This window comes from Athene cunicularia (genome assembly GCF_003259725.1).
Source record: "Athene cunicularia isolate RWA chromosome 3 unlocalized genomic scaffold, athCun1 chr3_part1, whole genome shotgun sequence".
Taxonomy (NCBI): Eukaryota; Metazoa; Chordata; class Aves; order Strigiformes; family Strigidae; genus Athene; species Athene cunicularia.
The window spans coordinates 51,364,416-51,380,250 of NW_020799097.1; the positions used below are offsets into that span (position 1 = coordinate 51,364,416).

Sequence of the window (15,835 nt, forward strand, 5' to 3'; positions counted from 1 at the left end):
TACAAAGAATCCAGAAAGTCTCATGCTATTTCTATCTTCATCCTTCTACCTAACGCCACTTGCTTCAGTTGTCACAATTTTTGCACAAAATAAAATATAAGGTAAGAAATGCAGGTTGATTTAAAAAAGAGCAAACTTGTGTCAGTAAATCAATACGGTCTGAAAGGTCTACAGGATTAGATACCACCTAGCAAGACTAGAAAGGCAGGATTCTCAAGACTCAGCACAGCATTCAGAACTCTAGCTGACAGAGCTAGTAGATGTTATATTTCTCACTACTGATGTTGCATGACATGATCAAGGATGTGTACAATCTTCAAGGCTTTTCAAGCTTTTTCCAGAGGGAAAAATTCAAAGCAGAGTTCTCCCTGTCTCGTAATAATAAATGGGCTGGGCAGGAATGACATTTACACAGTTGAATCTTTTATTATTTTCTCTTTCCTAAAAACAATAGGAGCAATATGACTGGCTATGTTAGATATATTCCTAAAGATGGACGGAGAACAGGTATAAAGGTCACAAGGACAAAATACCATAAGAAGGCTGTATAAACCTCTGTTAGCTCTGGGGTTTTCAGGGTGATACCTTCAGCATGAACACAAACTTTTCATGAATTTAAGCTCATGGGATATTTTCTAAAAAAGGCCGTCAGTGATTTCCCTGATAAAGTGTCATGAGAAGAGCTGAATTCCGGATCAGTGGAGGCTGTGTGGGACCTCTTGGAGCCCATGAATGCTGTTCACCATTGCTAGTATGGCGGCTGCAGGATGATGCAGAGCACTCCCTGACAAAGCTTTCCACCTCAGCTGATGGGAGTGTGACATGTCAAGCAGGAATCTCCCCCACCACTGAGCACTAGCCTTCAAGATCTGCCCATCTTCATTTTTATTTTGAAATGGGTATTGTGATACAGCACTGCAGGCATTCTCAGAACATGCACTAACGCACAATCTTCACACTAGTTTCTGTTCTTGGTTTTTCTGGATTGTGTCCCAGGCTTTCTTTTATCTTTGAGCTTAGCAAACTGATTAATATAAATAACTCAATGTCCAAAAATATTCAGCTCTGGTAATCTGCAATGAGATCTCTCCTCTTCTTCATGCTCCTTTATATGCAGTTTCATTATGTTCGTGCCAGATGAGCATTTAAGCGAAAGGAAGACGTAATGAGAGATGAAGAACTAGAGCAGTGTACTTAGGCTATGAGGTGGAAACAGACACTTGTGCCTAGAGATCCATACCAAACTCTTTTTCAAGAGATAACTTGGCTATATGTGAAGTATTTAGCGCCCAACATAAAGTTTCACAAAAGGCACAGAGAAATCTCCTAAACAAATCCTGTAAGAATTAAATCTTCCTGATACTGCAGCATCCTGTATCACACACACATATGCATTCTGTCCTCCATTTAGCTTCAGCAACCTCTGCTGTGCTTCGCTGATAACATAATCTCCCAAATGATTGTAGCTCTGAAACCTATTAAATCCATGAAGTATTGATGAGGCAGAATTAATGTCAAGAGAATTACATTAACCGCCTTCCTCCTCTTGTATTTCATAAAATAAACTCTGCAAGTAAAGCAGTGCTGTGGTTGTACTACAAAATACAGTGTGCTCAGGTAAGGAAAACCTACATCTGTCCATACACCTTGAACTCCACCTATAGATGTACTTATCACTACAACATGCATACGTTTAGTGAGACTCTTATCCACAGAAATGGCCTTATCTAATGCCTAGAAATCATGCTCTCTATTCTTTTTAATATCAGGTATGATCTGTGTCTTACACACAGTGCATTGTGCAAACCAGGCACCCGGTAAGAGCCCTGCCTCTCTGTGATGTTCCTCCCTCCCTGCGCAGTGGGGCTCATTAGCTGAAGGTTGAGAGCATTACCTACTAAGACCCTGTTGCTGCCTGATTATAAACTTGGCACAGACAGTCCAAAGTTTGGCAACAGTCTCTATGCTGGATGTTTGCTGGGAGATTTTTTTTCCTTGCTTTGTTGCTGTTTTGGATTTTTGGCATGACTTCAGCCAAAATTTTTCAAGCTAATTCTGAAACAAGGCATGGGAAACTGGAGTGATTTGTTCATGTTAAAAGCTTCTGATCACTCCTTGAACAGCTCGAGAGGTTTTGTGATTTGGACCATAATCTTGCAAGGTGTCACGGCAAAATCTTTGTACTATGATCTCTGCAGAAAACTCCCAAACATGACTAAATTACTAACCCTGAAAAAATAAACCTCTATTTGCATGAGCTCACTAAGGAGGTGATGCTTCCTAGCAACTAAATTCCCTGGAGATCACACCTACAATGCCCCAGGATCCTGCTACCAACTGGGTGCAACCTTCCTGCTCCAAGCTGCACTTTAATATTAAATGATCAGAGCTGGACATGAAACTAGGTGCAAGGCTGTTCCATATCTAAATCTGAACTCATAACGGCTTGGATGGTAGTGGCCCCTGCAGTGTATCACATACGTATTTTTATTCAATTTTCTATAAGGGCAGAAGGGGAAGGGGAACAGAAGGTATGAGAACATGTCAGTGTTATGGAACAGGAGTTTTTGTATCAACTGCACAGTGACAAAAATACCCCAACGCGCATACAGAAAAGAGCAAAGTTGATGTAAGACTCCTTAAAGCAACATATGAATTTTAAAATTTAATGCATTTATTTCAACAGAGCACTTGGAGGGCTTGTTATCTAGATTTAAAAAACAACCAGTTTACCACTTGTAAAATGCTATCGTGGATCTTCAAGCTGCTGCAACGTCATGATCTACTGCATACATCTCTGCCATTGAGCCAGCTAAGAAAACTGGGAGGTACAGCTGCACTTGGTGCTCTGCTCCATCGGTTGCCTTAACTGTCCTTCCCTATTTCTTCTCCAGTGGCTACAGCAAGAATAACATCCTGATGGATGGCCCACAGACCAGCTCTCTTTTGCTGAGCAATTCCAACAATTGGACCACCTCAACCTCAGGTAGGCGGGGGGTGAGGAAATAAAACGCAAAAAAAAAAGCTATGCTAAATGGATTACCAGTAAGATGTGGGAAAACACTTGGGAAAACAACAGAGACTGAGGCACAAAGATCTCTCTGCAGGAGACTGGAAAGTAACCTCCTTGTGTAGGGTTATCTGATTTAATAAACTGAACATAACAGTGCTTCACATGTCCAAAGAGCAGACTAAGTACAACCCAGTCGGGATTGGAGTTCTGGGCAGGGGACAAGTTGCATTCCTTAGAAATCTTATGGACCAGATTTAACATTTACCACACCCAGCAGAACCAATACACGTATCTTTTGCACAGACTAGACCGGTACAAAAGAAACAGACTAAAACTGACGGAATTACAAGCATAGCAGAGCAAATCTTGGTAAACTCCAAGCTATTTTAAAATGCTCAGGTATTTCCACACGCTTTCCTTCCTAAGGATGCACAATAATCTTCAACGCATAGGAAGAGATAATGAAGATACGCAATAGAAGCACATTAGTGCCCAAATGGGGGCCAAGTGGCCCATCAGTGCCCAAATTATTGACTCTGGAAAACTACTCAAAATAGGACCAAAATACACCAGGTCAGCCCCAATTACAGAGAACAGCTAACGATTCCATCAAAGCCTCTTGTGGGCATAGCAGAACACAGGTAATAAAGCAAAATTTACAGTGGGCTATTTTTGCAGTGAGAGCACATATTCCAAGCTCTTTGCAGGTAATACATAGTTGTTCTATAATACTTTATGTCAGAAACCTGACCAGTGTGAAGAGTCACCAAGAGAAATTCAACAGCATTTTTGGTAGATATCAAGGATGTAAATAATGGTATCATACAAATTGGACAGCCATGAATGCACAGAGCATCACAATCTTTCTAAAGGCAAACAAATTTAATATGTGTAAAGATACTGAAAATGTGGTTTTATATAATCCCTTAAAATCAAAGCAGGCATTACCTGCTAATATATATATATATATTTTTTTAATAGATAAGAAAAATCTGCCTGTCCAGATGGTTTTTTAATGGAAAAAAACCCCAAAACATAGTATCAGATGAGTGTCTTAGCAGCTGAAGTCCAAATTTTCCATGATATATCTGAGCAACTAGAAATAGCTGAAACCATTGTTTAAGATGTGCAGTTGCTTCTAACCTACACAGAAGTGTGCAGACAGAAGCAGAGCATCTCAGGTTTCAGCTGAAACATCAAAAAGGCCCAAACTTGGGGAGGTATCCCTGCCTAAATTCAAAGTGAAAAGAGCAGTGGACTTCTGGGCCCTGAGGTGTATGTTCTGCTTCAAGGTCTGTGTCTGAAGCATTCACAGCTTTCCTGGGAAGAGGAAACCTATAGGAAAAGGATGAGCACACAGTGGTGCACCTGGCATGGGAAGATCCAGATCAGGTTTATGATACAGCAGCCCCTCTATTAACTTCACAGCTTGATCCTCCTCTGATCTTTACAGCTGTAACCAACTAAAGGGTCTAAATGGGCAGGGACAGAACATCATACTGTACAGCGTAAGTCATGCTTAGAAATACAAAAAACTCTTCTGAAAGGCAAGTTTCAAGGGGAATCTGAACTGGCAAAGAGCAGTCTGACTAGGGAAAAAAATAAAACACAGATCACCCCAAGGTTTTCAGCCCTACATCAGCTACGCATCTTGGGATTCCTTGCAGTCATGTAAGTATCTGATGCAGAGGGATGGCCGTTCCATAACCGCCTGCTGAACACCGTGTTCAATGCAAGACAGGCCAAACCTGTAATGCCATGCAAATATCTGCTCTGACATCCACAAGGCTGCTTTACAGGAATCTCATCAAAAGAGGTCTCTTTTCACACTGCTCAGAAAGATATCATCAGCTTAGCTGAGGGAGTTTTAAATTCAGCCAAGACTTCCCTCCCAGCATTCAAGTATACTTCTCTAATCAGCTCCTAAAACCACTATGAATTTTTGATCTGGAGGCTGCATGACCTTTTCTAGGACTTTGATACAAGATGAATAAATAACCGCTGAGCCTCTGAGCTCAGCTGCTACGTCAAGATAAATTCAAAATGTTCTCTTGATGTCCTGTCCTTCTTGGATTCAGTGGGTTAGGGACAGAGACTGGGCAAAACTTGTTTCCTTTTTTTCTAATTATTTTTAAACTCTCTGGGAATTTGGAATGCTATAGGCAAATCAACAGTGGAGTCAGAGATATTTCAGAAATCCTTACAGACGAGAAACTCAAGATTCCTGGTTATTCTACCTCAAAATAAGATTTTGCAAACAGTTTGGTGTGGAAAGAGGGGAAGAAACAGCTGTGAAAACAGCAAAATTCGCAGAGTCTATTTACATATTATAATGGCTCCAGGAAAACAATATTAAATTCTAGGACAAAATCCTGTAACATGGAGTGGTACAAACCCAGCTCCAGACTGGCTTAAAGAAATTTCAGGATGCTTACAATTCAACATTGAGAAGTGTCTCTTTTAATTGGCTTATCTATCTAAGTAAGTCAGGAAAACAGGTAGTTTTCAGGAACACCAGTTTTTCAGCTAACCTTCTCCCAGATTTTGAGATTCAGCCAAGTCAAGCAGCCATGCTCTCCAAGTATGAACATGAACTATAGGTTGGGAAACATCACCCAAGTAGAACTTCCATATCCCACCTCAGACTGTGGGATTTTTTTCCCCCACTAACAAGTCTACTGCATCTGTATGACACCACATTTCCTCAGAACCACAAGAAGCAGCTTCCCTGATTTTGGGGTCTTCTCCAAGACTCCTCTCTCACAGGCAGAGAAGATTCAAAATCTACACTGATCAACAGTGAGCAACAACAGTGAGAAGCAACAAGAAAGCACTTTTTCACCCTGAGGATGGTCAGATATGGGAACAGGTGCCCAGAGAGGCCGTAGAGTTTCCAGCCTTGACATCGAGCTGAATTCAAGGCCCTGAGAAACCTGACCTAATAGGACCTGTTTCAAGCTGGGGTTTGGACAGAATAGTATCTGGCAGTTTCTTCCAACCAAAATTATTTTATGATTTTAAAAAAACATGCTGCTTCTGTCTCTTTCCTCTTGCTTCTCTTGAACTATGCTCTTTTATTAAGGCCAGACATGAAGACTAGGCTGGTCTCAGCTGATGCATCTTTGAAAGGAAATGAAAACACAGCAATCTAACTACTAGGTCTGCTGATAAACGTTTTTTTCCTTGCTGTCACACAGCATCACTATTTCTGAATTATGACTCTACTCCTTGACCTGTGAGCACCATAGCTTTGTCACACCCCACACAAACATCAGCCAATGTCTAAGGACACTGGACAACTTTTAGGATGCATCATTACTACCACCTAAAAGAAAACCAGATATAGATCCTATCCTATCTTGCAGTAACAGAAGTCAGCACAAACTCTCATGGACTAATGAGCTCATGCTGCTAATCTGTGGCTCATCTTTGGCTCTACCACTAAATTCTAGTTAGGTAATTATTGTTCGTATTCCCCAGTATACAGATACAGGTGCAAGGTGCAAGCTTACAACATGGCCAATTGTCAGCAAAGCCAAACTGCAGAGAGAAAACTGCTTAAAAGAATGAGCTACAGTAGGGTTTATCCAGGGACCACTGTACAGGACTTTTCATGCATTTGGCCAACTTTTTTGTAAAATTCTGATCTTGGTTATCTTTACTTATCTCTAAGACTATACATTCTGCAAAAGGCTAAATGATCTACATTTAAACATCTGCTAGCTAATCCAGATCTTTCTGTATGATGTAATAACATCTGGGTTTTTTAAATGGCAGAAAAAAGCAAGTGTTCTCACAGAGCCAGTCTTTGATTTTCAGTTTTCTGCCCTGCAGGCTATCCGACTCTGAAGTCTTCTGCCAGTGGAGAATAAGCCAGTTTTCATTTGCAATATGCACATGCTGGCTAAAGAAAAAGTAGCAGTCCAATACCCTGCTTGGCCAAGGAAAAGAAAGGACATGATCATCTGCTTTCATTTTTTTCCCAAGGGTGATGGTGATCGATTGGCACTAGCCAGAACTGTATATATTGACAGTCTCCTAGAGGGAAAAGCTTCTAGATAAGTCTACAAACTACTGCAGATCTGCTGCTTTTCTGCAGTTTGGAAGCATTTTCTCAGAATTACTTCCCTCCAGTTGGGGCATGTCACCAATTCCCTCCTGTTCTCTGCTGCCTTCTTCTCACAGCAGCACAGACACATCATACATGACATGCCATATTCCCATAGTGCCTGTAGGACCAGAAGTCTGTAGGAAGCCAGTGCCTCTGGAAGTGTTGCATACAGAACAGCCAGAGAAGCAGCAAAGCTTGTCACGTGGGATGGAAACGAGGAATAGGAAAACTAGTATAGCATACAAGAGCATTAACTACCCCCTTATCTCTCAGGCATAAGCTCCTCATCCTAGCTCCATGTGGCAAGCGTGTCAGTCAGATGTTCTGAGGATGGATGGAAAGATTTCAGAGCAACTGGACATCCCCACCACTTTGGAGGTTTGTGCTTCCTCTGCATTATTTTTTCTCACGATTTTTTATACCACTAGCATGCTTTTTTGTTCCCCTTGTTTTATATTATGCCTTTGTGTTTCTTCTACTCTAGGTCTTAGCTCAACCACTTTTCAGCAGAATATAAGAGCTAGAAATACAATAAGCAGATGCCAGTGGAGCAAATGAAACTACATTCCTCTCCCTGAGGCCTCCCATGCTGTTTTCTGTCAGTTTCTTACACTGTGAGTCTCCATACCAGAGGAAGAAAACCACATATGATCAACTATGTCTTTGTATATTCCATCAGCTAAAAAAAATAAAAATGAAAAAAGCTAAAAAAAACTTTCTGAAATTCTCACTGAAAACCAAAATTGATCAAGACAGCACCACTTACCAGAATTTCCCCCCCAAACAGAGCAAGTTTACATTCACCACATTTCCTCAAAAATGGCTTGAAAACACGCCCTGTAAAACAAGGAAGAAAAGGAAAGAAAAAATTAGTGAGTGGAACACCACAAATTATGCTAAACTTCTTTCTCACTCTGCTAACATTTATCACCAAACTTCCACCTTTTTTCCTGTTTTAGGGAAGGAGGTAATTGGATTTGAACCTTCACAACTAATTATTAAATTCCACCAGTATTGTGAAAAACATTAAAATAATTGCAGGATTCCCTCAGACTGTTCAGACGCATCACTGTCACTGCAACGACAGCTATTCAGACTTCAGGGAGACAAGGTCAACAACTCGAAACATGCAGCAGCATACAGTAAGTGTGCCAATTATTTTAGATCCAGCCCTAAAAATATGGTCAACTCTGTATTTTAGTGATTTTGCTTTAACAAACTGTTTCTGAAATATGATGCATGTAAGGGTCTCAACAGCCTCCATGCTTGAAAAACTAAACAAAGAAAAAAACCCAGGTTTGTTCCACAGTATATTGCTAGACTATATTAATTACTCTGCATTTTCTAGAAGAACAAAGAAGAAGTATTAAGTCAGCACAATATCCAGTTCGACGCACACTAGGGCCAGTCTGAAGAAGATGGAGAGCAGAAGTGACAAATGCCATCATTTCGCCAACCCTGAGTAAATTTCAAATGACAGCTACTCCTTATTTTTCCTTGAGGCAAAATCTTTGGAAGAACAATTCATGGAGCACAGACTAACAATGATGTTAAAACATTTAGTTTGTAAAATCCTAAAAGATGGAGGAGCTATGATTCTGCTGGGGTTCAGGTTTGTGAACGGTAACTGTACATTAAATGGAGAAGCACACGCATTTCAGTGCCCAAGTGTCCACACCAGTGAAGCCAAACTGATTTGAACTATTTTAAACTCCCATTCCCCCCCAAGTACATGGCTGAATTTTCCACGAGAGAGGCATCTGTGAAATTACTGCTAGATGAGTAACTTTACAGCTATACACAGATGACTTGGAGCCCTGCATTACTGATCACAGAAACCTGCCTCAGCTGCCCAAGCAGCAGATCTTTGCACCAGCACCTCTCCTGAAGGATGCTGTAGGCATCCACGGGAAAGGAAGGAAGAATGGCTTCTTAGGTCAAATTACTTTTAGTGGTCATCGTTACATGAAAAGTAGCTAAAAAAATAAAATTTCTATTAAGGAATAAATCTTCCTTAAAACATGGCAATCGCATTACATTGCTCCAAATCCCGATCAGCAAGCAGACCTCTGATCTCATAAGGCTGAAACTTCATTTTGGGTGGAGAGTTCAGGGTGGGGAGAGAAGAAAAATAAAAATAAAAAAAATCTTTATAAATCAGAAGAGACTGTTGTGAAAGTTTTTAGGAACAGACATTTTTAATCACAAAACTACAAACCAAAGCATCTTCTCTGCTTGCTTTCTTTGTTCAGTGGTTGAGAAAAAAACCTGGGCATATCAAGGAATAAAGAAAAAAACCCAACACCCTCTCCTCCCCCAACACCTTTTGTACAGCTTGGCAGAATTTGTGAAAACACTGAAAAAAAGATGGTTCTTAACTGCTTTGCTCAAACTCGGCGAAAGTGGTTATTATTCCAATGCCATCCATTTCCCTCCCTAGCTTCCAGGCATTTGGCCTGGAAATAAAAAATCAAGTCTAGAAACTCTACTTCTGCCTCTGAACTAATTGGATAACATCTGCATGCAAACAAGTTAGGAGCTTAAGAGACGAGCCAGGTCTGAAACAATCCAATAGCACCTCGACTCCAGATTAGCTCATTATTTTCTTCTACACCAAGAGACTGATTTAATAATTTCCTCAGAGAAGGGACAAATAAGGGAAACTGTACTCCATGCTGCTGGTTCCATGAATACTTGAAAGACAGGGATCAGCATCACTGCCAAAAGAGGCTGAGCCGACCCCCAGCACTGGTGTGGAGGTTCTGGATGCAGCCCCAGCAGCGCTCTGTCCCTCTCTCCCTCACCTCAGCACAAATGCCTGTGCAGCAAACAGGGCTGGGATTAAAATGAATTCTTTAGCCCAGTTCACAAAGTAACTGGGAAAAAGGAAAAAAAAAAAAAAAAAAAAAAAAAAAAGCCTGTGCTGGCATTAGGGAAAAAGGGAGGACAGTATGGACAGACACATGTAGGATTTGGGGAATGGCAGGTCTGCCTATGTGGCTGCAGTACTACTTTCAAGCAACAGTTGTGATACTAGATTGCAGGCAGCAGCCTTAATGCATGGTAAAGGAGTCTAGTCCAAGCCTCTGTTGAGACAGTGTATGACAAAAACTAGAGAGAGGTCTAGGTAAAGGGCTATCTAGTTAAATCTGAGTCAGAGATCCAATTTACCATGTCTCTAGCCTTTCAAGATCTTTTGAACTTCGGGGGTGGCCTGTAGAAAACTCAAACTTTTCCAGGGAATGCTTTTTTAATTGATTTTAGAAGATGATATAAAATGTGCACTGTCTCTCTGGTTACAAAGGACATGAGATATTTGGAGGTAGAGTGGGGCAAGGAGGAAGAAGGGAAGGGCACATTTTTTGCTGAATAACTGGGGGTGAGGGTTGGACATGCCTTGCGGAAAGAAACAAAGTTTATTCACTCTTTCTTTGTATTCAGTCTGGGGTCTGTATAGAACTTGGTTTTAGCCTTGGTGATTTTCATTCTACATAAGCATGTAGGAGGAATATTCCTTTTTCTTGAAGATTTTGGATAACATTATTTATCTCCAAATTCTGACCAGCACTTTTCAGAAAAGCTTTGCTGACTTTGGAGAACACAGCGTAGGAGATGCAAAATAAATAAACAAAGGCTTCACCACACCAATTTTGGTTTCTTTTGCAATTGGTATAATAAATATACAAGGTGACAAAAGCTTTGTCTGACCAGAATTACTAATGGAGGACAGCTTGCATTCCCAAGTTTCTGTGCTTGGGAACAATGAATACCTGGAAATAGCCATCTGACTATTCACTGAAAGGTGCCCTTCTTTTGGATAAATCTATCTTCACAAATAGTTCTTTTAACAGAAGACATTTACCATACAAGGTTTTGATTTGCCTCTGTGATGAAAAGTTGGCTGTAAATGCACAAAAGTATACCCTAATATCCAAGAGGCTGCTGGCATCAACTGAATGGCATATAGTAAATGTTTAGGTTTATTTGTTACCCCAGCCAGCAGAAGAGCAGAGAAGGAAGAGAAATTGCAGATGAAGGAAAAGTGTTGAGAATGAAAACCTTTTCTGAAAAAGAACACCTTGAACTCCCCTTCTGCTTGCCATCTAAAATCAAATACAGAACAAGGCTGTTTTAGGGTACGGCCAATTGGATAGTACCAGATATAAGCAACATCAGCTTCCTCTGAGTAGCTGCAACTTGCTACTCATCCCAGACCAAAACATTTACAACAGGGTCACCCCAAACTGTGACACATACATCACTGCCAATATGGAAGCGGTGTCCAAATGAAAGCTGTCCAAGCATCTCCTCCTAAATGGTAAGACATGGTAAAATGGTTAGCACACCAACAGACAGGAAAAGTTCCTCTGAATCTCAAAGAAACTTAATTTGAAACTTTAAAGAAAAATAAAACACTCTTGGGAAATAATCAGGGTTATTATGTGCCAGGAACAGCCTTTTCCTGGAAGCAGCACCAGCTTCAACAAATTGGAAGTTTTTACTAAAAAAACATACTCCCCTCCCAGTGTTGCACATGTACCAACAGTGTTTTTATGTAGCTGTGTGTAAAAATTACTTTATTTTTGTAAAGAAAAAAAGTATTTTATGAAAGGTAATGTGGTGAGTAGCATAACCTCATGTCATTTGCGTGTCTGGTTTCGTGACACTGCCTGCTTCATGAAACAACCCCTGTTTCTTCTCATCAGCTTCCAGATACGTCTTTGTCAGTTCATACTGGGATCAGAATGAAGTTTACTACTACTGGCAAAAGAGAAATCACTGACAACACACATAGTAACTACTTTTTTCTCAAGCCTGCACTCCCAAATCCATTTACACCCACCAACTTCAAGGATCTTTGGATCAAAGTCCACCATGAACAATCCTATATGTGAACCCACAAACCCCAATTTTTCAATTTACCCAGCATTAAACAAGACAAAAACATGATTTAAGGCATAAAAGCAGTTACATGGGAGATTCTGGTCTGGTACATGTTGCAGTTGTTGCAGTTCATGCAAGCTTCACCCAGCTGGAGGAAGTGACTGACTGAAGTCATAAGAAATCTTAAATACTTTTCAAATGCTAGTAGATGTAATTCAATTTATGACACTCAAACACAGAAGAAACTCTACATAATGATAAGCTTCTGTCAGTTTTCTATTAGCAACATGCTTCTGCTACTGTTTTTTCAAACCTCAAGTAGAAGCAGGCTTCCCTGGTTCTTGGGCTGCTATTTTACTTGGCAAAATATGGAAGAAGGAGTTTTCAGGTTGAATGGTTTACAAATTAACACATCTGTGTCAGGATGTGTTACCTGTAAATGAACTGGATCCGCTTTGTAGAGAAAGTGTTAGTTAGTCTGTCGAGCAGCAGCCTTCCTTTTTATATATGTCCTAATGTAATTTGTGTTTATGTTAGATTACATTAAGTATATTTTGGGCCATGAATTAGTCCAGAAGGTATTTTTCAGTAGTAGGTTACTATGGCCCTACAGTAGCAGAGTCTTGAGTCCCCCTTTTTTAGACAGGTTGAGGATTCTATTACCCAAGAGGCTGCTGACACTGGCATTTGAACAAATGTACAGAGGCACGTGTTCAGTTTTGCCTAGGGTGCAGCATTTCCCATCCATTCCCACCATTTTAAGATTTCTAATCCTAGTAAAACCCCCCCAAATTTTTTAAAGATTCTAACCCTTCTAAAAGCAATGTGGAACACAAGAAGAAAAACGATCTCCTGCATGCTGAATTTATATGGCCATTTTATAAAGGAACTGCACATCTTAACTTACATAAAGCAATCTTTTACTGTGCAATGCCAGATTACATATAAACACCCCTTATCCTGTGAACATCTAAACGCTTTCCAACAAACATTTAAAGAGAAGCCTATAGGTTTGCTCTTAGATAGAGACAGAAACCTCCCTGTTAGCCTGAAACTCTCCCTTGCCTAAGTGAGGGTTCCAGATCGCAGGCGTATGATATGAAAAAGCCTAGTCATCAACAGGTCTGGGGGGGAGAGCCGAGGGGCAGAAAGACAGAGCTCCTACTGGAAGCAGCTCTTGCAATGAGTACAGACACAACCCTGGACACCAGCAGAGGGAAAAAACTCAGCAACACAATTAGAAGACTCTACTAAGACAACACTATCATTCTGGTGGTTCGTCCTGCCACGCAACAGTGCCAAAACTTAGAAAGAGGATGGTGGCTATGGCCCCAGCATCCTGGATTTTTTCATACGAAAGTCACTGGAATTGTAAAACAGTTACTTGAAAGCTTCATGCACTTGCAGGATGTAAATAAGGATAACTAGGTCCCTCTCTTAAAGGAGTCCCAAAGGAGAATAGTAGTTTTTTTTAAAAAAAAAGAAAAAAGTTGTCTGAACCATCAAACTCGTGGCTGTCTAAAATCACATCTTTCAAACTGCTGCCCTTTCCATTTGGAGCAGGAGGAACTCAGAAGCAAAGTCACTGTTGCTGTGGCAATGAGTCCTAAGAAACAGGAAACAAGGGAGAAAAAACTCAGGAAAATACAAAGACTTTGCTTGAACTTTTTCTACTTTTATAAAACAGAGCTACGAAGAGAAAAAAAACCCACAAACTGTGTTAAAGATCACAAACTGAACTGCTTCTTTTCTGTGCCACTAATCTCCTCACACATTAGATCTACTAACTTCTCGTTAGCAGACATGCTGCTGTCAGCTGGTCCCCCCCCGTCCTGTGTGTCCTGTGGCTTTTGGCCTTGCTGAAGCATGCTGCTTGCTCTCCTTCTCCCTGGGATGCTTCACTCCCACAGGCAGTTTAAGCCCCTTGATATTGCCAGGTCAGTATCAGTAATATTAGTACCTTTTCCCTCTCTCAACTTCCAGGCGGGATAAACTAAATTAAATCTCCCTTACATTTACAGCTGCTTTTCTAGGCACCAACACGTTCTTTAACACAGCAGAGAGCTGAAAGCATAAAGGAGCTGGGTTCTGAAAGCATCAAGGTACCATGTAACTGAGCACTCCTGCATGTTAAGTGCCAACACAGGTAGAGCATGCGGATGCGTACAGCAAAGTAGCAGAGGCAGATACAACAAATCGGAAGATGCCAGAAGCATTAAAGAAGCACTCGGTGGGACAGCTGGCACTTATGACGAGCAAGTGGAGCACACCACTGCGAGGGTACCAGTGATGGAAAGGCAAACGCCATGGCACTCATAGCCTAATCCTAAATCCTGCCTTTTGAGGTTGTTCTGGGAAGATCCCCCAGTCTGTGGCACCCCTCACCATCCGCACTGCCTGGGAGAGATGCAAGCGTGAGCTGAAAGCCAGCATATGTACTGCGTACTTTGCCTGCCCCGCTGGAACTGCCTGCCCCTGCGTCAGGCGGCTGTTGGCTATCACAACGGCTGAGCAATCAATAGGGGAAGCTATTAGCAAGCTCAATACCGAGCGTGCACTTGGACTGAGAATGTTACTCATATATGAGGAGCATGTGATTGCAGCAACATGCTTCAGTTCTCAAAACACCAGAAAAATTACTTCATTAATTGTGGGAAGAGTGTTCGCGTTTCTCTTTGCAGAAAAATGAGAAGTACTATGCACCAAACTATTTTATTTTTACATAAATGAATGGAGCCCATAGTCCTAAAAATAGATTGCACTCTCCAACCCTCTGAGCTGGCTCTTAGGAATGCTGCTGGGCATCCCTGGAGCCAAGGAAGGGCACGGGCAGGCAGCAAGGCAAGGACGTGGTGGCTGGAGCCAGTGTTGCGTCCCTCTCCTGCACCCTCAGCCTGCACATCCTTCCCTGCCTCATATCTGGGATTAGTGGTATCAGTGAATTGCTTCTATGGCCATAAATAAGCACTCGCATCATTATGAAAGTTAAAAAAGATAGCAAGGGGAAAAAAAAAAGCAAGAATAATACAACATTTTAGAAGCTTTTGTTTTAATAAATGATTCTGCAATTTATCTCAAAGAAGGGAATGGTTTTTTTCCTAAAGATACGGGATTGACCCTGAAGTACCTTTAGCAGAACCTGGCTAAACAGCATATTTATAAACCCTCTGCAGAAGCAGTAAAGGCCATTTAGAAGTGCAATTACATTGCAATGTAAATAGAGGTTTTCTATATACATAAGTTTGGTTTTTTTAAACAACTGTTTTTATAAACAATTTTTACCCTCCCCATTAAGAGAGAACCTTACTTAGGTAATAAACATTTTTGTGCTTTAATCAGTGTCCAGAGCTTTAATTAAGGACATTATATCCATGACGTAAAATGAAAATGAACGCATACATATACAGTATATATAGAATATATATGCTAATGTTGCAATACTATAGTAGTCATAATGTCAGCTATTCCCATTGTGCAAAAAAATCATTAAAAATACGCACACGGGAAGAAATGATCTCAAGTCATGGCCAATTTACTTCCAGGCTTTAAACCTTTAAAGAATTCAGCACATAGCCTATCATTCTTAGGATAAACTGGGGGTGAAAAAGGAACAGTGTATTACTAAGAACTTCTTGTAGTTAAGTCAATTAATTTATTTAGCTAATTTTGAGTATGTCAAATAATATTTGTATCTTGTACATGTAATGCTTTAATGGATTAATCACTCCGTAGATTGTACATTTGATTTTCCTAACTACTGGAATCCTAAAATTGTCATGGAGTGAAATGAAAGCGTGGCACAGTCTGCAATCTGTCTCTTATACACA

The 15,835-nt window shown here is 40.7% G+C and overlaps 1 protein-coding gene across 3 annotated transcripts in view; it reads right to left on the reverse strand.

The window, feature by feature from the left end:
• The window catches only part of FYN (FYN proto-oncogene, Src family tyrosine kinase), a 130,874-nt gene that overhangs the window by 70,882 nt on the left and 44,157 nt on the right, over positions 1-15,835 (reverse strand). For all 3 annotated transcript variants that reach the window (XM_026844509.1, XM_026844508.1, XM_026844510.1), the window contains exon 2: positions 7,891-7,961. The gene's annotated coding sequence lies outside the window, so the exon portion shown is untranslated. The remainder of the gene's footprint in view (positions 1-7,890; positions 7,962-15,835) is intronic.